Below are 23,368 nucleotides of genomic sequence, written 5' to 3' on the forward strand. Positions count from 1 at the left end.
CAATTTCCTAAAGCACCACACTTGTAAAAGAATATCCTCCAAGTAACCACTATGCCTGGGCTGAAGAATAATTTGGAAGAGAAATCCCCAGAAATGTACACATTCTCAAGGCCGTGGGTGGAGAGGGTCATGCATTCCAGCCTCCGTCAGAAGCAATGGTAAGGTAGCACATGCCACACAGATGCCTGAATCCCCTCCAAGAATAAATTACTCTCGTTTTAGCTTTTTGAGGGATCTCCAGACAGATTTCCAGCATTCTGCTATGTGAGAGATCCAAAGGGTAAATTAGGAGCAAATGGATGGTAGATGTTGGGAAGTAGGAAGAAAATGTTCAAGTGGGAAGAGGAACAGAGAAGGGGGAGAGGGAGAGGAAGAAAGAGAAAAGAGATTTCAAAAGAGAGAGAATAGAAGGAAACCAATAGAAACAACATAAATGGAGATGGGAAGAAGGATTGAAGAGAGGGGAGGGGAATGGGAAAAAAGAAGATACATCATGCACAGGTACAAATTCCCTATGACGAGTGTGACCATTACGTATGTCAAAAGTGTACCAATAAAATTACTTAAAAAAAATCAAATAACAACCCTGAGTTACTCATTCCTCCGCCTCCAGGAGCACTGTGCTGGCTGCTGAGAGCTTGGAGCTGAGTCGCTCTCTGAGAACAGTCCGTGGCCTGGGATCATTCTCCCTGCTCTTGGGCAGCCCCATCCGGGGCTAATGCACATGGGGTTCAGGGCCAGGTCCCCTCGCTGTGACACAGGACCTCCCAACATCAGAGCCCTGTAGGGTTGGCTGAGACTTTTCCCGTGGAATTAGAAGCTCAGTGCCTGCATCTCCATTCATGGCTGTGAGTCCAAACAGGTATTTTATCTGTATAAGGGCTTAGTCATGGGGGGGGGGGGGCACAAGTTAGTGCAGCCATGCAATTGTGACCACATCCACGGGGTGGACTGCATGGGAAGGGGCCAGCACAGACAAGTCCTCCTGTACTGGAGAGGCCTGGGGGGAAGAACTGATTGATAATATTGAGCCTCTTGATGAAGTAGAAGAGGATAGCAAAGGTCTAACGATGACGGTGGTTAATTTAAGGGTAGATGTAAAGACAGCACCCCTCCAGGTCACCATGTACACAAACTCTCACCTCCTGCAGCAAATGCAGAAGGAGCTAAGCAGCGGGCCAGGGTTAATCAGAAGAGCGCCAGTCTCCAGAGAGTTTAAATCTCAGCTCAGGCAGGCTGGCTCTGCCATGCTGGGGCCTCCAGCAGGAAACATGGGACTGTGGGTCGTGGGACGAGACACCTGGGCTAACTAACTGGAAACCTTTGAGCCCTTTGCAACACACAAGTGGGCTTCTCCTCCCTCCTGGGGGACAGCATTCCACCCTTGTTCGAAGACAACGTAGAGGTCTCTTACTTCAAGGAAAATTTGTTCATTCACCATGAAGACCACCCCTGGGCCTCAGACCTACGGGAGGGTGAAGTCACGGCGCGATCCAGCTGATGAGTCCCAGGGCCGGCAGAGGAGGAAAGCGACTGGCTGTGTGAGAAGTGGTGGCATCTCACTGACGTGTTGCTACGTACAGCAGAAATGGGAAGAGGACTCATGGACTGGACTCTACCGGGGCTGGGTCATTTCAGAAAGTACACATTAAACAGAGGAGCATGTATTTTGCCATCTACAGGCACTGTTCAATTTAGAGAAGCTCAAAAACTAATGGATGGTAATCGGGGGACCTAGCACAGCCTCCCTAACGGGACTGCCATGGCCGATGGTGTGCTGCTGCTGAGCACCCAACACAGCATCTTCCGAGAAGGTCGCATGGCCACTTGGTAGTCATTGGCGATGGAGTTTCCCTTTCCCTCTCGGGCGCTTCCACCTGAGATGGCAGTGTCTTAGCAGTCATGGAGGTGCAGCGTGGGCTCCACCAGTCTGAGCGTAGAAGAGCCTGGAAGATCCCAGTGTGGCTAGAACACAGCGCGTGAAGGTCTCCATCTTACACACGATGCCCACAGCGTGGGTCCCATAACTCAGAGCCCAGTATATCCTCTGAGACTTGACTGTCACATACCATAGACAGTGCGGGGCTCTGGGGACCGAGGGCTGAAGGTGCCCATCATCACGTGTCCCGCTGGGAGAATTCGCACTTCCCACCCTCACAAGTTTGTTTCTGCGGTGACAGAAGATCTGGGTCCCAGAGGGAGACCACCTCTACCAGAAGACATAGTGACAATGCCAACCACTCTTAAGACATGGTTGCCACCCGGTCACCTTAGACAGATGGTGTCAGGAATGACCTCTGGTCATGAGAAGGATGCAGGGCTGAAATTACAGTGAAGAGAAGGAGGGATCCATCTGGCACTGGAAAAGCCCGGTGGAAGCTCCTCAGAACTCTCCCCAGTTTGATTGTCCACAGACAAGAATGGCAAGATGACCAAAGTCCCAGGCTCTTTGAGGATCTTTCTGGGCCTCTCCATCGGGTAAGCTGCCTGGGTCAGTGGGGGTGCCGCCCACCTGTGCGTGAGGGGCTGCGTACCTAGAATCAGCGTGCTGAGTGCTGGCCTTGGGATCAGCTGAAAGCTCAAGCTCAAGTTCATTTCAACAGCCTTCTTCATGCAGGTTCTCTGGGAAAGTGAACTAGCCAGCACCTTGGCGGGCCGGTTTCAGACAGTGTGAACTTCAGGCCCAAGGCAACGGCCTTGGGTGCACAGGGGTGGGCGGTGGAAATTGAGGCGCTGTGCCACTGAGCCAGTCTCTGGGAACAGCTCTGAATAGAGCAGAGTTGCGGCTCCTGGACCGGCAGACACCAGTCCACAGCTTCCCTTCTTGCTCCTAAATCTGCCAAGTCATGTGACTCTGGAACTCCAAAATGTGTTCATTTGCATAGCACACGCTAAGTAGCAAGATGGTAATGGGTAGGGAAGACACTCCTAGGGTCCTCACATAGCATTTGCTTGCTCTGAGCCTGGACTTTACACCATGTAACCATGACAATGGTCCTCTGCACAATGCCCTGTCCTTGGTCTTGGAAAGAGGGCAGAACTTTGGCCAAGCCTGGGGGAGCAGCTTTCCCACACTTGCCTAAAAGTGACTGGTATGCACATCTGAAGAGAGGCTACAGAACTACCGAGCTATAACTTATTTGTTGCATTATACAGAAAATCTGAGAAATATAAAATGTACATATTCATGCCAGGGAAGTAATTTTAATCTAAACTTCCTACTTATCCACTTAATTATACCACTGGATAGATTAGATATAAATATGGTGAATATTTTGCTGCAAAGGCTTTGTGTTGATATATTATACAAAACTGAAGAATCCACTATCACTGGATCCTTATTATAAACTGCTTTTCCGAAGCAGATTCTCCATCTCCTGGCTGTTTCGACTGTGGAACCCACAGCATCTGATGGAGATCTCACCCAGCTGGTCTGAATCCTGGAGCTAAGAGCACCAAAATCCCTGGCCCTGAAATGCGAGGTTGTGACATAAATGTGGTTGCTAAACATGAACCCTCTTTGTGTGCCTCTCCTGTCCTAGTTATTGACTCCTCCCTCCCTCCAGGGCAGGACACATGACCTCTACAGCTCCTAGGGAAGAGTCTGGTGACGAGAGAGGTCAATAACTGATGGAGCCCAAATTATTCACTTTCCTGAGACATCAGAAAGTCTTTGAGAGAGGCAAAACATCAGCATGTGGAGGAGAAAAGGATTTTGCTTTTCCATCCAGGAGAACATCATGTCCTGGAAATCTTACCAAATAATAAAAAACATTGCTACATCTAACATACCTAGTTTATTTTCTAGTAGGAAAACTTGAATCCATCTAAACTGCAAAATGTAAAGGATAAAAAAATTTTATAATTTCTGGAAAGAAGTATGAGATAGAAAAGATATGCACATCTAGTACTGAAAACAAAAAGAAAAATCAAAATACTTTAAACTTCATCCTATAACACTTAGGCGTGACTCCAATATGACTTTTATACACAAATACAAATATAGCAACTGAAGTTGTCATCAAATTCCTCACCAGGGAGGGCAAGGCAAAAGGTTCCCTTAACTCTCGCTCTGCATTCAATTGCTCTAATGCTTGCTGAGTTCACTGGGAAGCTGCACAATTCTTTATCAGCAGCCTCTCCTTGACAGCTGACCCCCAGGACCGAGATGACACAGGGAAATGATCTGTACTTCTAGAATAATTAGAGTTCCATATAAGGGAATGAGACCCTGAAGAGATATGTTTTATAGGAAAATGAGGTTTTGTTTTTTTTAAAGAAAGAGCATTCACGGAGAGCTGGGTTGAGGTGAGGGGAGACCCTCCTGCTACCATGGCTGGCACCATCTACACAAGAAGGCTGGGGCTCAGGAGTCCTCCCCCGTGGGTCACCCCAGCCTCGCTTCCCACATGGTTGCAGAGATGTGAGCACACAGCGTCCCAGTCCCCTTCACCCAGCTCTCTGAGTCCCCTGCTGCCACAGTGCAGTCTCCAGCTGCAGGAGGGCAGGTGCCTCCTGTAGCTCCAGGAGCGCCTCTGCAAAGGAGCCACACGGTGGCCGTGCCGCTGTTTCCAAGAAAAGCTCAGCCATGCATTAGGCAAGTGTGTCCAGACTTTAAAATATACATGGGTATGCAAGGACTGTCTCAAGCATATTTAGCAGACTTTCCCAGAAAACGAAAAACTAGTTCTCTAGGGAATTGAATATTGATATTAGCTTGCTGATACTTTGGAGATCCATATGATGCATAAATTAAGAAACATTTGAACAGGGCCGGGGATTTAGCTCAGTGGTTCCACCGCCTGCTGGGCAAGCACAAGGTCCCGAGTTCCATCCCCAGCACCAAAAAACAACAACAACAAAAAACATTTGAACAGTAAGAAATAGTCCTCCCCCTGGGGTGTTTTTGTATCCAACATTTAAAAAAAAAAAAGGAGCAGCTTTTACCTGGTTCAATAAACAAAACACGAACATCTTAAATTTCCCGAGTAGAAAATCTATAGACGCAATGGCCAGTATGCGAAGCGCGAGGAATGACAGTTTCCATTTCAAGCCTCTGCTTGCGTGGTGTCTTTAGGAACTCTTCAGATTAATTTTTTTTTCTGTTTTTACCTTGAATTTCTCACTAGGCTATTGTTTCCAGCACAAACCAAGATTATCTAGATGTTTTTAAGTAATTAAACAATGCTCATTCATCAGATTTAGTTGACAGTTTCCCAAGATTGTAATTGAGGTTGCACCACCTTGTCTTCATTAATGAATGCAAACGGAGCCACAGAGGCAGATAGGAAATGTGGGCAGCAATCTGAGAGGAGATTCCAAAGTACTGAACAGCAGGCTGGTACTGCAGCTCTGCTCACCTGCAGGGCCTTACGGAAACCATGCATGGTGCCTTCCTCTTCTCTCCCAGGAGGCAGTGGGCCCTCATTGAAGAGCCATCTTCTGTACCCCCTGGGCCTGTATGGTGATCGTGCAGGGGAGGTCGGCAGTGCTGTGACTAGCACCTCATCAGTGATGCAAGAGGAGCATAACCAGCTAGAACACTGCCTTCGAACTGCTAAGTTTTTTATACAGGTTTGTAATACATAATGTTTACATTCCTTGTGGGGAGTTGATACATGCACATAACACATCTTAACTCTTATTTCATCCCCCCTTCCCTTTCCAGTTTGAGAACCATCTATCTCTACTTCTCATGATCTATCTTTTATTTGGCTCCTTGTTTATACTTTGGATTTCTTATATAAGAGAAACCATGCAATATTTAAACTTGTTGAGTCTGATTTATTTCACTTAACACTATGGTCTCAAGTTGCATCCATTTTGCTACAAATGACTCAAGTTTGTCCTTCTTTATGGTAGAGTTGTATTCCATTGTGTGCAACTACTACATTTTCTTCATCCATATATTGGTTGATGGACTTAGAGGCTGCTTCCAAGATTTAGCTGTTATCAATTGTGCTGTTGTAAATATGGGTGTATATGTATCACAGTAATATGATGTCTCTAACTCTTTTGGAAAGATATCTACAAGGAGACTAGCTGGGTTGAATGGGATTTCTAGTTTTAGTTTTTTTTGGAATCTCCATGCTGATTTCCATAATGGTTATACTAGTTTACATTCTCACCAACAAAACAGAAGGGTTCCTTTTTCCCTGAAGCCTCATCAAAATGTATTGTTTGAATTCTTTTTTAAATTTTAATTTATTGGTACATTTTAGGTATACAATAGAATGACATTCATCATTGAAAATTTGCACCTTTACATAATCTCTCTTGGTTCTTATTTTTCCCCCTTCCCCTGCCCTCCCTTCAACTCCCACACCCCTCCCTATCTACAAAGACTTTGTTTCCATTTTTTCATTTTCTCATATTAATTCCATTGCCTGCTTTCCTTTCCCCTACCCCTCCCACTTCCCCTTTGCCCCTTTTCTTCCTATTTCACATTATCTATTATACATTTAGTCCTTATTTACACTTTCAGTTTCTCACACCAGAGAAACTATTTGGTATTTACACGTGTCCTATTTATTTCACTTAAGAGTATCTCCTCAATGTGCATCCATTTAGCTATAAATGTCTCTAATTTCTCATTTTTTAAGGCTGAATAGTACTCCATTTTATTTTTTAAAAACCACATTTTCTTTATCCAGTCTCCAGTTGATGGGCATTTGGACTGCTTCCAAGTTGTAGCTATTACAAACTGTGCCACTATGAACACGCATAAACTTATATTGCTGTGGTATGATTCTTTTAATTCTTTGGGGAAGACATCCAGCAGGGGAATAGCTGGGTCAAATGGGACTTCTAGTTCTAGTTCTTTGAGGTATCTCCATACTGATTTCCACAGTGGTTGCACCAGTCTACACTCCCTCCAGCAGTGGAGCAGGGTTCCTCTTTCCCCACAGCCCCGCCAGCATTGATATTGGTTGATTTCATGATAGCAGCCATTCTTTCTGGGGTGAGGTGGAATCTCAGTGTTGTTTTCATTTGCATCTCTCGAATGACCAGTGATGTTGAACATTTTTTCATATGTTTATTTGCTATTTCTACTTCTTTGTCTGAAAAATGTCTGTTCATTTCAGATGCCCACTTTTGGACTGGGTCTTTCGATTTGGGAGGTCAGATTTTTTTAAGTTCTTTATAGATTCTAGATAGTAGACTTTTGTCTGAGGAACAGCAGGTGAAAATTTTTTCCCACATTGTGAGTTGCTTCTTCACACTGTTGGTGGTTTCTCTTGCTGTGCAGAAGTTTTTTAGTAAGAAGAGATCCCACTTATTGATTATTTGGGCTAGTTCACAGGCAACTGAGGTTTTGTTCATAAAATCTTTTCCTACACCAATGTATTTGAGAGTTCTACCTAACCTCTCTTCTAGCTGGTTCAGGATTTCTGTTTTAATATTTAGATCTTTAATCCATTTCAATTTTAGTTTAGTGCATGATGAGAGATATAGGTCTAATTTTAATCTTTGGCAAGTTAAAACCCAATTTTTCCAGCACCATTTATTAAAGAGGCTATCTTTCCTCCAATGAGGATGTTTGGCTCCTTTGTCGTCTGGAGCTGTTTCTGCATCCTCTAATCTGTTCCACTGGTCCCCAGGTCTATTTCTCCACCAGTACCATGCTGTTTTATCACAGTAGCTTTGTAGTATAGTTTCAGGTTGAGGGTTGTGATATCCCCTGCCATGTCTCTGTTGCCTACAAATGCTTTTGCTATTCTGGGTCTCTTCTTGTTCCAAATGAATTTTTAGATTGTTTCCTCAAGGTCCATGAAGTATGCTGGTGTAATTTCAATTGGGATTGCATTGAATGTATATAGCAGTTTTGGCAGTATGGTCATTTTCACCATGTTGATCCTTCCTACCCAGGAGCAGGGGATGTCATTCCATTTTCTGATATAATCTTCAATCTCTCTTTTCAGAGTGCAATAGTTTTCAGAGAAGAGGACTTTGATTTCTTTTGTTAGATTGATTCCTAGGTATTTCAGTTTTTTTGAATGCTATTGTGAAAGGAATTATTTGCCCTATTTCTCTCTCAGTCTGTCATTCATGTAGAGGAAAGCTATTGATTTTTGTGTTGACCTTGTATCCAGCTACTTTACTGAATTTGGTTATTAAGTTTAGAAAACTTTTGGTGGAGTTCTTAGGGTCTTGCACATAGAGTATCATGTCATCTGCAAATAATGACAATTTGACTTCTTCATTTCTATCTTTATTCCTTTTATTTCTCTTGTCTAATTGATGTGGCTAATGTTTCCAAAACTATATTGAACAGGAGTGGTGATAGTGGACATCCTAGTCTTGTTCCTGATTTTGGTGTGAAGGATTTCAGTTTTTAACCATTTACTATGACATTGGCTGTTGGTTTTTCATAGATGGTTTTATCACATTGAGGTAGAGACCATCTATTCCAATTTTTTCTAAGGTTTTTATCATAAATACATGTTGGATTTTGTCAAATGCTTTTTCTGTATCTATTGAGATGATCATATGGTTGTTGTCCTTGGCTCTATTGATATAGTGTATTACATTGATTGATTTGTGTATGTTGAACCATCCCTGCATCCCTGGGATGAATCCCACTTGGTCAAAGTGTATGATCTTCTTGATGATCTTCTGCATTCTATTTGCGAGTATCTTATGAACAATTTTTGCATCTATGTTCATTAGTGAGATTGGCCTATAGTTCTCTTTTTTGGTTGTGTCTTTCTCTGCTTTGGGGTTCAAGGTGATGCTTGCTTTCAGGAACGAATTCGGGAGTATTGCTTCCCTTTCAATTTCATTGAAGAATTTAAACTGTAGTGGCAATAGTTCCTCCCAAATGTCTCGTAGAATTCAGCAGTGAAGCTATCAGGACCCAGCCTTTTCTTAGTTGGTAAGTTTTTAATTATGTTTTCAATTTCACTGATTGATATTGGGTCATTTAGAATTTTTAGTTTTTCATTCAACTTTGGAAATTCATATGTATCTAGGAATCTGTCCATTTCTTTTGTGTTTTCCATCTTATTAGCTTATGGGATCTCGAAGTAGGTATTGATGATCCTCTGGATTTCTGCTAGGTCCATTGTAATTTCATCCTTTTCATTCCTAATTGTATGGATTTGGACCTTTTCTTTCCTTTTACTGATGAGGTTGGCTAAGGGTTTGTCAATTTTGTTTATTCTTTTGAAGAACCAATTCTTGGCTTCATTGATTTTTTTGTATCGTTCTCTTAGTTTCCATTGCATTGATTTCTGCTCTGATTTTTATAATTTCTTCCCTTGTATGAGCTCTGGGGTTTGTCCTGCTCTTCTTTTTCTAGAAGCTTAAGGTTCAGGATCAGGTTGTTTAATTGGGCTCACTCTCTGTTCCTAATTAAGTATTCACTGCTATGAATTTCCATCATAGAACTGCTTTCATTGTGTCCCATAGATTCTGATATGTTGTATTGTCATTGTTATTTAATTGTAGGAACTGATTTTTTAAATTTCCTCTGTGACCCACTGATTATTCAGAAGTGTGTTGTTCAATTTCCATGTGTTTATGTAATTTTCGTGGTTTCTTTTGCTATTGATCTCCAATTTCATCACACTATTGTCTGATAACATACAGGGGATAACTTCAATTCTTTTGCTCTTACTTAAACATGTTCTATGAGTGAGTATGTGGTCTATTTTAGAAAATGACCTGTGTGCAGCTGAAAAGAATGTGTATTCTAATTTTGTGGGGTGGAACACTCTGTAAACATCTGTTAAGTTCATTTGTTCAAGAGTTTGATTTTGTTCCAGTATTTTGTTGCTTATTTTTCATCTAGTTGATCTATCTATTTGTGACAGTGGGGTATTGACATCCTCCACTACTATTGTATTAGTGCTTATTTGATTTTTCATGTCCATTAGTATTTTATATAGTTGGGTGCACTAGTGTTTGGTGCAGATATATTAATGATTGTCATCTCTTCCTGTTGGATTGTTCCCTTTACAAGGATGTAGCACCCTTCTTTGTCTCTCTTAATCAGTGTTGGTGTGAAATCCAGTTCATCTGTAAAGAGGATAGCTACTCCTGCTTTTTTGGGGATTCCTGTTGCATGGAGTACTGTTTTTGCACCCTTTAACTTTCAGTCTATGAGGTTTCTTTTTTAACTAAGTGTGTTTCTTGTATCCAGCATATTGTTGGATCTTGCTTCTTGACCCATTCTGCCAGTCTATTTCTTTTGATTGGTGAGTTAAGACCATTAACATTGATGGTTGTAACTGATACACATTGACTTATCATTGTCATGAATCTTTCTTTTTGTTGGATTCTCCCCCTTTGCATGTAATTTCTTGTCGTGCCCAATGGATTCATTCTGCTGGGCTTCCTGGGGTTGTGATCCTCATTGTCTTTTCCTAGGATATTGTCTAAAATTTGTTGGAGTGCTGGTTTGGTATTCATGAAGTTCCTAAGGTGCTCTTTGTCATGAAAGTACCTTAATTCTTCATCAATTTTGAGAGATAGTTTTGCAGGGTACATCAATCTGGGTTGGAGGCTGTTTTCCTTTAGGGCTTGAAATACATCACTCCAAGCTCTTCTTGCCTTGATGGTTTGTGTTGAGAAGTCTGCTGTGATTCTGATGGGCTTTCCTTTGTATGTGATTTGTTTCTTTTCTCTCACTGCCTGTAGAACTTTGTTCTTCTGTTGGGTTTCTGGAATCTTAATTATATGTTTATGTGTAGATTTTTTTTGATCAAGGCTAGTTGAGTACTATATGCCTCACTTATCTGTATGTCAAGTTCTTTTCCCCTACTTGGGAAGTTTTCTACCATTACTTCTGTGAACAGTTTTTTTTATGTTGTCTGCACTTTCTCTTTTCTTCATTGACCCCAGTCAGTCTAATGTTATTCTTCTTTGCATCATCTAGCAGCTGCTGGATTGATTTCTCATGGTCCCTTATAATTTTAAAGCAATTTTTCTTTTCCTGGTCACTAATTGCAATCTTATCATCTATATCTGAAATTCTGTCCTCACATTGGCTCATTCTGTTGCATAGACTTTCAATGGAGTTTTTAATCTCCTGGAAATCTGCATCTATTTTATGGATTCCATTTGTTTCCTATGTTGAGATTCCATCATGTTCCTCAGCTCCTCTCCAGATTAATCATATTTTGCACTTTTGGCACAATCTCTGCTGTTACCTGAGAAATTATTTCTGATTTCATTTTTCCCAGATCCTCTTTTGTTGCCAGTTCAGGGAGTCCAGGTGGTTGATATCAGAGTGTTCCATCTCGTTTCCCTTTGGGGTTGCTGTAGGTGATCTGCAAGTCTGTTTTTGAGGCTTTTTTACATGTCTTCTCATTTTTGACAGGGACGGGGTGCTTCTGGCATCCACACAGCTCACCTCTTCTGCACTGGTAGTGGTGGTACATCAGCCCAGAAGCCTCATACTCTGCCTATTTTATTTCTTGATGGTGGATGATGGCTATTCTCTTTGGAGTAAGGTGGAATCTCAGTGTTGCTGTAATTTGCATTTCTCTAATGGCCAGCAATGTTGAACATTCTTTCGTGGCAATTTGTATTCCCTCTGAGAAATGACTATTTACTTTAGTTGTTCATTTTTTTGATTGAGTCTTTTAGTTTGGAAGGCTTAATTCTTTGAACTCAAAAGCTTTTAAATACACTAGTGGTATGGAGAAATCACCTCTTTAATCATTCACCCAACAAATATTTATAGCAACCTGAGGGCCTTGTGGGCTGGCTGGGACTGGGGGCCACATGTGAACAAAATAAGAAATCTACCCATTGTAAGATCAGCATGAATAGAGAATTATTTAAAGAAGCAAATCAGTAAACAATACAATTTTTCTTCCATCCATAAATGATTCTTTGATGCCTACTCCATGAAATTCAGACCTACCAGCAGCCCCACTCCTCACATGTATTCTCTTTGCTTCTTTGCTTGGGTAGAAGTACTTTCATTTCCTCCTCATCACATGGCAATTGCAACACAGAATCTTATAATTCACCTCTCCCTGGTTCCTGCTTCCCTCCTCCCTCAACAGATAGAAGAGCTTTGGAAGGTGGGTCTCCTTTTTATTCATCTTCACATCTGTATTAGTCATGGTCCCATTCCTGGAACAAAATACCCAACACCTATAACTTAAAGGAGGAGAGGTTTATTTGGCTCATGGTTTTTGAGGGTTCAGTCCATGGTATGCCAGCTCCAAGGCAGAAACAGCATGGTGGAAGGCTATGGAGGAGGACAGCTGCTCACCGTGTGGCAGCCAGGAAGCAGCGAGAGCAGAGAATCCAGGTCACACTCTCATGACCACTTCCAACCAGGCTCTGCCTCCTAACAGGAGTCAGCCATGAAATCAGCCATGGATGAATCCCATGATCCAATCACCTTCAAAACCCCACACTGAGAACACATGAGACTTCAGGGGACATGTGAGTTCTAAACCACAACATTCCTTCCAGAGGACCTATCAAAGTACCCAAATCTTAAGTAACAACGAAAATAACCTCCTGTGAACCCCACTAACAACAACTTTATTTCCTTTTGCCCTATGAGCACTTCCTGTCTAGAATATTCTCTCTGGCCAAGGAGCATAATATAGGCCAGTGATGGCGAACCTTATAGAGCTTTCAATGTGGCACATGTGCTGTAGGTTTGCCGCCACTGATATAGGTCATTCACCCTCTTATTTAAGTTATCAAGAAAAGCTCATTTAAGCATTATGTTTACTATTGTCAGACTTATTTTGTATCTTATTGTCTAAGATATCTTATATACTTATATCTGCCATCTTGTATTCTATTAGTACCATTTAAATCAACTAGGACAGTTTTTCACCTGTACCTAATATATGTAAGGATTCTACAAGCTTTCCAGCAAGGGAAGCAATGGCTCCAACCTGCAATCAAGATCCACCCCAACATCTAGTGACCAACAGAGGAGAAGGCAGGGATGGATGGCCCTGGAAAGGAGGCCAGATGGTGTGAGGGAATGGTGTTGGGAAAGCCAACTACTCAGAGAGCTGCACAGGAGTCTCAAGGCAACCTCCGGTCTCCTGCTGATGCTGCTCACCACTCTGGAATGAACCAAGACTCCAAGTGTGGGATAAACAGTCTAATGAAGACAGAAGCAGTGGCTCAAGGGGCCAGAGTCCCACTCCTCAACCAGAAAGGCACAGATGTGGCCCTAGATGGCCTGAGGCACACAGAACATGTAAATGCGGTCAGCACCATGCACTGGGACCCTGCAGTGACGATTTGTGGTGACTTTCTCCTTCATCCCCACCTTCTTCCACCATCAACTGCTGAGTGTGTCTGACCACAGGTAACTTAGCAGTAACCTAAGCAACCTGTCATTAGGACAAACCGGCTACTACTTAGGAACATGATAAATCAGCTGTTCTTCAGCTCTGTTTCCTTTTGGTAAAATGCTGGTTTTAAACTGCTTCTCTGTCCAAAATGATGAATTTTGAATAACCACAATCTCTTCTCTACATTTTTAATGATGTGCTGAAACCCATGTGTGTGAACTGAGGATAGAATACATCCCTCAGTGCTGATCATCAACCCATACCGGAGTTACCTCACTTTCTGGGGGACCATTCTACTACATCCCAAACCAAACAACAGAGAACGTCATTACCCAGCCAGGCCTCAACATCAACATTGCGTGAAGAACCCCAATTTATCCAAAGTATCTGCTTGCCAATGTTAAATCAGAACGTGTTAACTCAAAAACCAACTATGCTAACCATAACTGAGCATTTTATAAAAGGCACTAAGGCTCTAAATTCTTGGGAATTTTCCAGGCTGCCATAATAATCACATAATAACATTGTGCAGCACTGCAGACAAAAGGTGTCAAGTTTTAATTTAACTAATTTAATGATAGCATTCTCACCTATAAATATGTATTATATTCATCTTTCAGCTAAAGCTGCTGACACAGATTAGTCAATAGTCCCCTGGTGTTTGAATTCCTGATAAATAGAAGTCTACCACTTTTCTCCATTAGATTTCAAGTTGTCATTATCACTGATTTTCACAGACATACAGTAACAAATTTCTTTGCATTGATTTTTGGTTCGTTTTCAGCTGGTATTAAGCAATGAAGTAAATTATTGGGAATTTTAGGTAACTGAACTAAGAGAAAAATGAGAATACATAGATTAACTGAGAAACAAGTGAAAAACAGACAAGCAGAAAGTGTACTTCAACAAGGACTGTCTTGCTGTAGAATTTAGTCCAATACTTTTTCTCCAACTAGTGACAGGATCATATGGCTTTTTCCTTTCCTCTGTTTAAATGATGACTTTTGGGGGTGGATCTTCCAATGCTGAACCAACACTGCCATCCCTATAACAAAACCACTTTCTACATCCTGCCAGATCTGACTTCTAATAGTTTGTTTTGTTAAACAAATTTCTATCTCTGTTCATACTTTTTTCTTCTATTATCTTTATCCAGTTTTAGGATTAGCACAATGTTGAGTTCCTAAAATGAGGGGAGAAGTGTTCCTTCTTTTTTCTGCTTTAATTGTTTGATATAATTTATCAGTTAAAATGTTTATGAGCCTGCTGTTGTCATATAGGTAGGTTTTCAAGCTAGGAATATACTTTCTTTAATAGGTGCTATTCAAATTTTATATTTCCTCCAGAGTTAGTTTCATTAATTTGTCTTCCAAGGTACTTCTTAGAAGTTGTCAAATTTATTTCAAAAAGATTTTTGAAATATGCTTTCTATATCCTTTTAAATTCTGTAAAATCTGTGGTAATGTCTCCTAGATCTTAATATTGTAACTTTAAAAATGTATAACTGATATTGTATAACAGGAAGAAAAGGTCTAAAGGAGCAGGGGAAGTGGGAGGGGTAGGGGAAATGAAAGAAGGGAAAGGAAAAAAGGGAAAGAAAAAATATGAGAAGAGGAAAAAAAAATGGAAACAAGGTCTTTGCAAATAGGGAAGGGTGGAGGGGGTGAAGGGAGGGCAGGGGCAGGGGAAAAAAATAAGAACCAAGATACTCACATATGTAAAGGTACAAGATCCCAATGATGAATGTAACTGTATTTTATACTGAAAATGTACCAATAAACTTAATGGGGGGGGGGAACAAGGACTGTCTTGGTACACTGTAACTTTAAAAAACCATTTCTAGTGATTTTATAATTCTAATTAAATTTGGAATTTGTGTCACATCTTGTGGACTTTTCAAATGTCTGCATTCTAAGAAATGTCTTCTCATTCTGATAGGAAATGCTTTCCTTTCAGAAAACAATAATCAGCAAAGAATATCTTGCAAGTAGGGCCTCAATTCCAGACAACTGGAGCAATTCCAAGAGACATTCTCCAAGACTTCTGCTGCCAAGTGCCCTAGCAGGTCCTGGGAACTTAGAAATTCACAGGAAAAGTGGACAAAGCTGCTGTTTCTCTCAGCAGATCTAGGGCTGACCAGAGTCCATCCCTCCCTGTTCACATCCTCCCCTTTCAAGCTCAGAGAAGGAATTCAAGGCTCACTTTGCCCCCACTCCTCATTTGCCATTGAGAAATTTCCCTCCATTGTGAAACACCGCAGGTGAGCACACTTCTCTGTAATCACACACATTGCCTCCCGTTTTGAACTGGACATATACCCTGGGATGTCTTCCAGAAAGCTGGAACAAGCCATTGGGAGTCCCTGGATTTCTTTCCATAACTGCGGCTGCTGCTGATTCCATTGGGAGGTGGACGCCATAAAACAGGAGCCCCAGTGCTGGACAGTACTCCTGGGACCTGTTGAATGTGCTGCGAAGGAAAAGCAAGCAGGAGAGGGCTTGGCTATAGTTCAGACTGTCAGCCGCAGCCACATGGGAAGACTAGGTCAGAGGAGGTGAGGAAGGCTGTGGGGCAAACGTTGTTACTGCAAAAGCCAAACGGAAAAAATGTGCTCGGTCTCCAAACCCCCGTCAAGAAGTGTGAGGGGTGGGGCCTGGGCTGTGACAGTGGCAGGGCTCGGGCTGACAGGCAGGCAGGCAGCTGCCTCATCATTAGCGCCCACTTCGCACCTCACTTCCCATTTCCAGGCTGCTGGTCATGGGCTGAGTGGATGCTGGCCGCAGCCACTGGGCGCCTCCCGAAGTCTGGAGCTCTGCACAGGGAGAATAAATCAGGGCCGCTGGTCAGACTGTAATCTCTCTGCTTGTACCCAGGAGTATTTTGTACTGATAGATTCGTTACGAACCCACACGAGCTGTACTGTATAAAATCATCAAGATTTGCCGCTATAACACTGTGGAAAGCACACATAAGCGTTATTGGGATTTCAGGGCACTTGATTCCATCAAATATTGTCTGTTTGAAGCTATTGCAATTTGTCCTGAATGTAGTTTCTGAGGTCAGCACTATCCTGGGACTAGCTTTTCTTCTGATTTTCATGTTTTTCTCTCTTCTTGTCCTATTCATCTATCAGACTCTTTCCCTTACAATGTTTTCCTCTAATAACTGATGAAATTACAGAATGCAAAATTAAATACGAAACCAAACACATTACCGAGCAAGCATCTTCTATGCACAGATGATGAATATGAACATAACTACAATTAATGAACGTAGCCAGCATGCACCAAACATGCACAGCGTATTATTTCATTATTTCATTAAGTCCCCATGGAATGTCTGTGAGGCAGAGATCTTTACAGTGTCATTTCCTGGTTGAGAATTAAGAGGTAGAAAATCAAAAGAACTGGCTGCTGTGTGCATAGATGCCGTGCTTAATAGCTAGGACTATTTTTTTTTAAGTGACACACAGCAATAAATGTTTAAACTGAAGGTTAAATTCCACAGAAGGAATTTCCCGAGAAACCACATGAAGCATTAGTAAACAAATTGGGCAAATCATTCAGTGCCATGGAATTGTACAGCACGTCAGCACTAGAACCTGCAGAGGCCTGTGTAAAGGGGGCAGAGCCTGGATGAGAGAACAGAGGGAAATGCAACTGGAAAGGCAGCCTGGAACCCAGCCATCAAAGGTACTTCTTGCCACACCAGGGATTTGACACTTTGTTTTATACACAATGTGATGCCCATGAAAGTTCCTGAGAGGAAGTGACATGCACAGTGATGTTTTAGGACAATGAGTCTGTTGGCAGCCCCACTACTGAGGCCCAGAGGAGAGGTTCGGAGCAGGGAGAACCTTTGGAAGAATTGAGCAGTATCCTACGGACTCAAACCAGGGGGCAGTAGGAAGAGAGAGGGAGGCAAGGCTGAGGACCACATCAACGAGAAACAAGAGGTGGTGGCAGTGGTGTCATGAGGGCCAGGAGGAGCATAGGCCAGGGAGCCCCCCGAGAACAGAGCCTGAGAGAAGCAGGGATCAGAGGAGGTGCTGTGTGGGGAGCCAGGTGGGTGGGAATCCCCTCTTCGAGGGGACCCAGGTCACTGGTGAGCATGAGGTCCCCAGGACAAAGAGGAGACAGATGGCAGCAGGAGCCCTGCCAGGGGGCCTCAGGGCTAAAGGAGGGAGACAGCAGTTACAGCATGCAGTTGTTGTGTTTATTTCTTAAGCACCACATTTCTTTTATTATTTTTAAAAACTACACCTTTCACCTACTCTCCGATAACAGTGACACCTTACTAGGACTAGGCACAAACTTCTCTTCCTATAGGTTACTTTCTAAGAAGCAATGAATTACGTTTTTATTTTATATCTAAAATTGTCCATATAGTTTACCTCCTGCCAATTAATAGCCTATGAAATTGAAAGGAAACCAGAGTTTCTCTTAGGTTCTGGACCTTCCTGGTTAAGTTTGGCCCTGGGGCCTTTGGTGCCTGAACCTTATCTTAGTCACCTCTTCCCATCGAGTGTGCCTAGCTGGGGAGGGGACAGCAGAGAGGGAGAAGAGGCAACCCCAAGGCTGGGGGAGCAGATATGAGGGTTTTTTTAAAGGCACTGTTCTCCGGGTGACTGTAAAATGTGAGCATCTAGGTGCTCTAATGCCAGCTGTTTATTAGTCAATGTCTACCAGAGCTGTGGCAAATACTTTAGGACTATGCATACAGAGCCTTCTACAAAATACCGCTGACCTCTGTTCCTACAGGTTCTGCGTCATGGATTCAACCAACTGCAGATCGAAAGCGTTTTAAAAATTCACCTGAAAAAACTGAACTGGACATATGCTTTCTTCTCATCATTATTCACCAAGTCCTCCAGCATAGCCACTATCTGCATAGCATGTACAGTGTCAGGAATTACTGGAGACCCAGAGATGATTTAATGCACACAGGAGGGTGAGCAGAGATTAGAGGAAAATGCTACATCTGTTTATACAGATTTCCACATCTGTGAGTAACCCTGGAGCGCACCCCTTGGACACAGAGACTGACTGTGCGACGCTAAATGGAATATCTCGAAGCCAGGACTTTGCCGAGCTGTAGGAAGGAAAACTGGTTGAGAAATTTTCCACTCAGCTCCCTGAGCTCAGTCATTCCTGTGTTTACCAGGAAAGCCAGTGTCATCCACACAGGCCCTGCCTCTGGAAGCATCAGAACCAAGCAACCCAACCGCACTGCAGATGGGGTCACCCCGTGGGCTCTGCAGAGCACAGGCTGTGTCGGACCATGGGTCAAGATCTGGAAGCAGTCTTCACAGGCGTCCGGTCAGACTCACAGCCAGGAAAGCCCAGGCTCTCAAAGGCAAATCTTGGCCCAGGTTACCCAGCCAGTGGGGCCTGGGCCAGGATTTATAAATGTCTGTGTTTTCTCCAGGTAGAAAAAAGCACTGGCCTCCTTCTGGAGCATGAGCATCAGTTCTCCAGGCTTACCTCACTTGCAACTTTCACGGAAGGCTTCTCAGGGGTAAACAGCAGGTTTTCAACCACAGCCACTTAAGAACACATCCCTGCTCCTCCTGCCACTCCAAATCCCGGCCTGCCTGGCACCAGCCTCGGGCCACAGGAAGTCAGCTGTCAAACAGAACCAGCCCTGCCCACAATCCAACAGCTATTCCTTCTTTTCCTTCTTTTTCCTCCCTCTCAATATTTCCTTCTCTCCTGCTCTGCCTTCCTGCCTGCCTCCCCAGCCTCCCTCCCTGTCGTGGCTGGAAAAGCTACTTCTACAGTATGCTATTTCCAGGTATAAAACACGGGAAGCAAAATGTTTTCCTGCAAAACACTTTCTCTATCAAAAAGACATGCTGCACCCAGATTCTCAGCTGCCAGACTGCCTGGAAACAAAGTGCATTCACCCTGCAGGTAGGGTGTGAGCCCCTACAGACGGGCTGCTGCTAGGAGACGGCAGCAGGTGGGGCCAGTCTCAGGGGACAAGGAAACATCGGAAAGGGAAACCTAACTTTCACAATCGCCTTTTAACAATGCCTTGAAAGCCCTGCTCATATTTACAGTCCTGAGTTTGTCTTGCTAGCCAGCATTTATTTCTACAAAATATTTTTCTAATTTCCTGTGTAGGAGGAGCAATATAAAACTGTCTCCTACATCGAAACTACAGTTACTGCCGTATGCTCAGTCTAAGGCACACACCAGAGCCAGCACAGGCAGGAGACAGAAGCAGGCATGCCTCTTGGCTCGCAACCGTTGCCATATGAAGGAGAGTAATTCTTGAGGCTTCCTGTCTCTTGTCCTCCGAGGACTTTGCTGTAGGTGAACCACTTGCTTCTGCCTCCCTAACTACGTCTTAGAAGGCAGCAGGCACTGCTGTGGGCTCCATCATCTCTGTGGAGATCACAGACCCATGGGGCTCAGTCTTCTTGTGCTCAAAAGCTTAGGCCGAGAGGGCTATTGATAAATCCTTTCTCCTCGTGAGCCAGAAAGGAATCAGAGCCTTGCAATTCAAGCACAGACAACTTAAGATCCAGAAATGATTTGCAACAACAACAATAATAAAGAGATGCAAATTTAATTCTTTGAATGTCCACTTGCTGCTTTAGTGACATTTTTCTAAATGCGCATTACTAAGTACATTGAGATGGGTATGAACTAGAGCACAGTTAGATGGCAGTTATCTAGCTGTAAGGTATATTTTAGAAACAGATTTGGCATGCATTTAAAATTCCTAAAATTTGTGGATGAAAAGAAGAATGCTTTTCTCAGCTGGTGAGGCAATTCCAGTATGTTCAGAACTTCTGGAGAAGTCCTAGCATAGGACAGGAATGGGGTGGAGAAGGCACCACAGAAGCTGGCTGTGCTGACCTCTCAGTAGGGCCTCCAGAGCCTGCATACATCTTGGGGTCACATTAACTGAGGAATCCACAGAAGTGGAAGTGGGGGGACGGGAAAAGACTGTCACCACAAGAGTGAACCAATGTTCAAAGCAGAGGATGTCCCAAGCAGGCAAGACATCCAAGCATGGCTCCCCGACCCTGCCACCACCCACACACACCTACTCGGTGTCAGTTGTCTTTGCAAAGGGGATCACTGTGCTCTCACCCGTCCCCAGGGGGCTCCTGCGTCCATCGGAGGAGTGACAGGGTCCAGGAAGGAACTCGGCATACCTTGCTGGTAGAGCACATGAAAGGGACTTCTCTAGGATTTCCTAACATGTTCACCTCAAATTTCACCTGGGCACTGATTCCCCTGAGCGGGGGTGGTGGTGATGGACAGAAGTTTCCAAAGCTCCGATGAAGTCTAACAACAAGTGACTGAGTGCCCTGTGTCTGAATCTCTTTTCCATCCTCAGCTCTAAGTCACCGATTCCCCTGGAATGACTTTCACGACAAAATTGCATGGCAGTCTGAAAAGACAACTTTGAAAGTTTGAAAAGGCAACCTTCATTTGTAAATGAGAGCTTCAAACAGTATTTGAGATGATCTTGCATGTGTTAGTTTCAGAAATGAGCACAGAAGGATCCTGTAAAGCGAGTGTCGCATCATTGCTGGCCTCACGACCTCTTCCTCCATGGGAGAAGAAATGTACCTGCCCCTCCCTGCTGCTGAATACTGAGGTGACACTTCGGCCGGCCAGCTCCTGTCATTTTATGGCCTCAAGAATCGCTCAATTACTTACCCTGTTTAGATACTATTATTATGGCAAAAATGGGATTTGGAAGCTACTGATTACATCATTTTGTTGCAGATCCAATTCGTGCTCCAGGTCCCCACCACTTGGCAAAACCAGGCTTTGGATTTGAGGAGCAGGGTGGGAGTTTAGTTCACACTACCCAAGCGATGAATCCCAGGGACTCCTATTCCACTTGGCCTCTGACATTCCAAGAGACCAGGACCAACAAAAACAAAAAGCCAGGATCCTAGAGCATCAACCCTAGATCTCTGGCTAATGAAACACTAAAACTCTAGACAACATTTTGTGTGCACAAAACATGATGAACTTTTTTATCCTCTTGTTTCTCCCCTCAAAAGAAGCTCATTTAACTTACACACATGCACCTACAATTTATTGCCAGTTTTACTCACTTTATGAAAATAAAAGCTTGAAGAGCAAATAATAGTAATGATAGTCTTTTTTGAAAAAGCATCACATTTCTTATAAATTCCAAAATGATCTAAATGTACAGTCTTAACTTTTTAATGAAATGCAGAGTATTTTTAAAACTCATCTTCCTGTGTGTCACCCAGCCCTCTCATTTTTCTCTCTGGAAGCCTGAGAAGGAAAACTGAGTTTAAGCTTTGTCATCTCAGCCTCGATGCTCAAGCAGCGGGATTACTATTGTTGCTGCTCTGTCGTTCTCATTATTATCCAAGGGTATTGGTGATGTAACTGCAGAAGTTGGAGCCCCTCATGCTCCGAGATGAGGGGTGCTTTCTAGCTGCTGCATCAGCACCACACAACAGTTGCACCCCAGAACCAGCACCCAAGGTAAGCAATCCTCTCTCTGGAAAGTAAACCTGCGGCTCTCCAGCCTAGGACTAATCAAGAGCTGGACAGGCAAAACACAGTGAAGCTGGGTCGCTTCAGGCTGGATGCCGAGCTAGAAAACATTTGGGCGACAGGATGCCAGTCTGGTCTGTGACATCTTGGCTTTTAACCCTTTCCTGGAAGCCCTCAACTTTTCTTCTCTGTTTGCCTCTGATTTTTCCCTCCAAAGCTCAAGGGATCAGGGAGCACCCAGCCAGACCGGCCCTGCACAGCCCTACGCAGATATCACCTGAAAGTTGCCGGAAACTAAAGCTAGCTTCCCTCAGTATGCGTTCAGAATGAAACAATGACTGGGAAGACAGGATCTCAATGCAATCCCACACATCAGAAACCCAGGAGGGGCAGCGCTTACAGATGCATCCTTGTACTCCAAGAGCCCCAGGCTGGGAAGCTAAGTGTGAATGAAAAGAATCAAGACAGACAGACACAAACCACACAACCACACGCAGAGGAGGCAGCGCGGCAGGGACAGACTTACCTGAGGGATTCTCCTTTAAAGGCAGCCTTGCAGGCAGAGGGTCACCCTCCCTCCTCTGGAGCCTGTGTTCTCCTTTTAGGAACACTGCTCCCTGGCTTGCTTGCTCACTGGCAATTGTGTCTCCAGCTTCCTCCCTTTATTCAGCCACAGGCAGCAGGAGCAGGGGCTGCGTCAGGCTCCAGTGCTGCGGGGCGCCCTCTGGTCTGCAGCCCGCCAGCCCTGTCTTGTCAGCCGCTGCTCCCCCCGGGAGCCGCCGCAAGGATCTCACAACTTGTCTGCCGGCACCCGACTGCCTTCCGCTCCCGTCTCCTTGCCAAATTCCTCGGCGAGCTCATTGCTCACCCCTGCTCTAAGAAAGCAAAATGGGCTCTCTCCCTCCTCACCGCGGCAGGCGCATCGCAGTGGAGCTGAGGGGCCGGCGGGCGCTGCTGGAACTTCAGCCGGGCTGGGAATGCAGCACAGATGCCCGGGCTCCCTCTGCTGCGCGCTGCTGGCCACAGCCCACATCCGAGGCGCTCTGCGGCCCTGCCAGGTGTGGTCGTCACCCACGCACTGACGGCCCTCGGTGTGGGCACAGCACCTGTCTCCCCTCGTCACGGGAGGGTGACCTGGGAGGCCTCAGATAGCCACCCTGCCAGCGGCATCACAGAACAGCAAGGATGATGATTAAATTAGCCACAGTGTTTAATAATCACCGCTTTAAATGGAGTTGGCTGTGCGCGGGATCATGGAAGGCACCCAGCACAGTGCCGCTCCCGACTAGACCCCGGAAGCAGTGGACAGGACCCTTTCTGGACGAAGGAGACAGGATATGCATCTCACCCAGTGACAGCGGCTGCTTATTTAGTGGTTATGGAAAGCCATTGGAAGGTGATTCCTCGACATTTCCAATTAGAAGGGCATACACATATCAGAGCAGGAAATGCTGGAACAGGGATGTGAAGATTTCCTTCACACTTGGGAATGAGCTCTTCCTTGAGGTTGGCATTTTAAGGCAATAGCTACTGTTTGAATGGGCTTGCTTGCTTCCTTAGTTTTGCTGAGTAGAGGAGATGGGG

The 23,368-nt window shown here is 44.1% G+C and overlaps 1 protein-coding gene across 9 annotated transcripts in view; it reads right to left on the reverse strand.

Annotated features, from left to right (window-relative positions):
• Window positions 1-23,082, reverse strand: part of Unc13c (unc-13 homolog C) — a 456,112-nt gene extending 433,030 nt beyond the window's left edge. For 3 of the 9 annotated variants that reach the window (XR_015453493.1, XM_087217351.1, XM_087217377.1), the window contains exon 1: window positions 22,311-23,074. The gene's annotated coding sequence lies outside the window, so the exon portion shown is untranslated. Of the gene's footprint in view, window positions 1-18,766; window positions 22,267-22,310 lie in introns of those variants that run through there. The other 6 variants (XM_087217371.1, XM_087217363.1, XM_087217368.1 and 3 more) reach the window with 4 other exon arrangements.
• Window positions 23,083-23,368: the final 286 nt, after the last annotated feature.

Source organism: Heterocephalus glaber, unplaced genomic scaffold (assembly GCF_053883595.1).
Source record: "Heterocephalus glaber isolate CG9 unplaced genomic scaffold, H.glaber_assembly_v1.0 deba00000122, whole genome shotgun sequence".
In the NCBI taxonomy this organism is placed as follows: Eukaryota; Metazoa; Chordata; class Mammalia; order Rodentia; family Bathyergidae; genus Heterocephalus; species Heterocephalus glaber.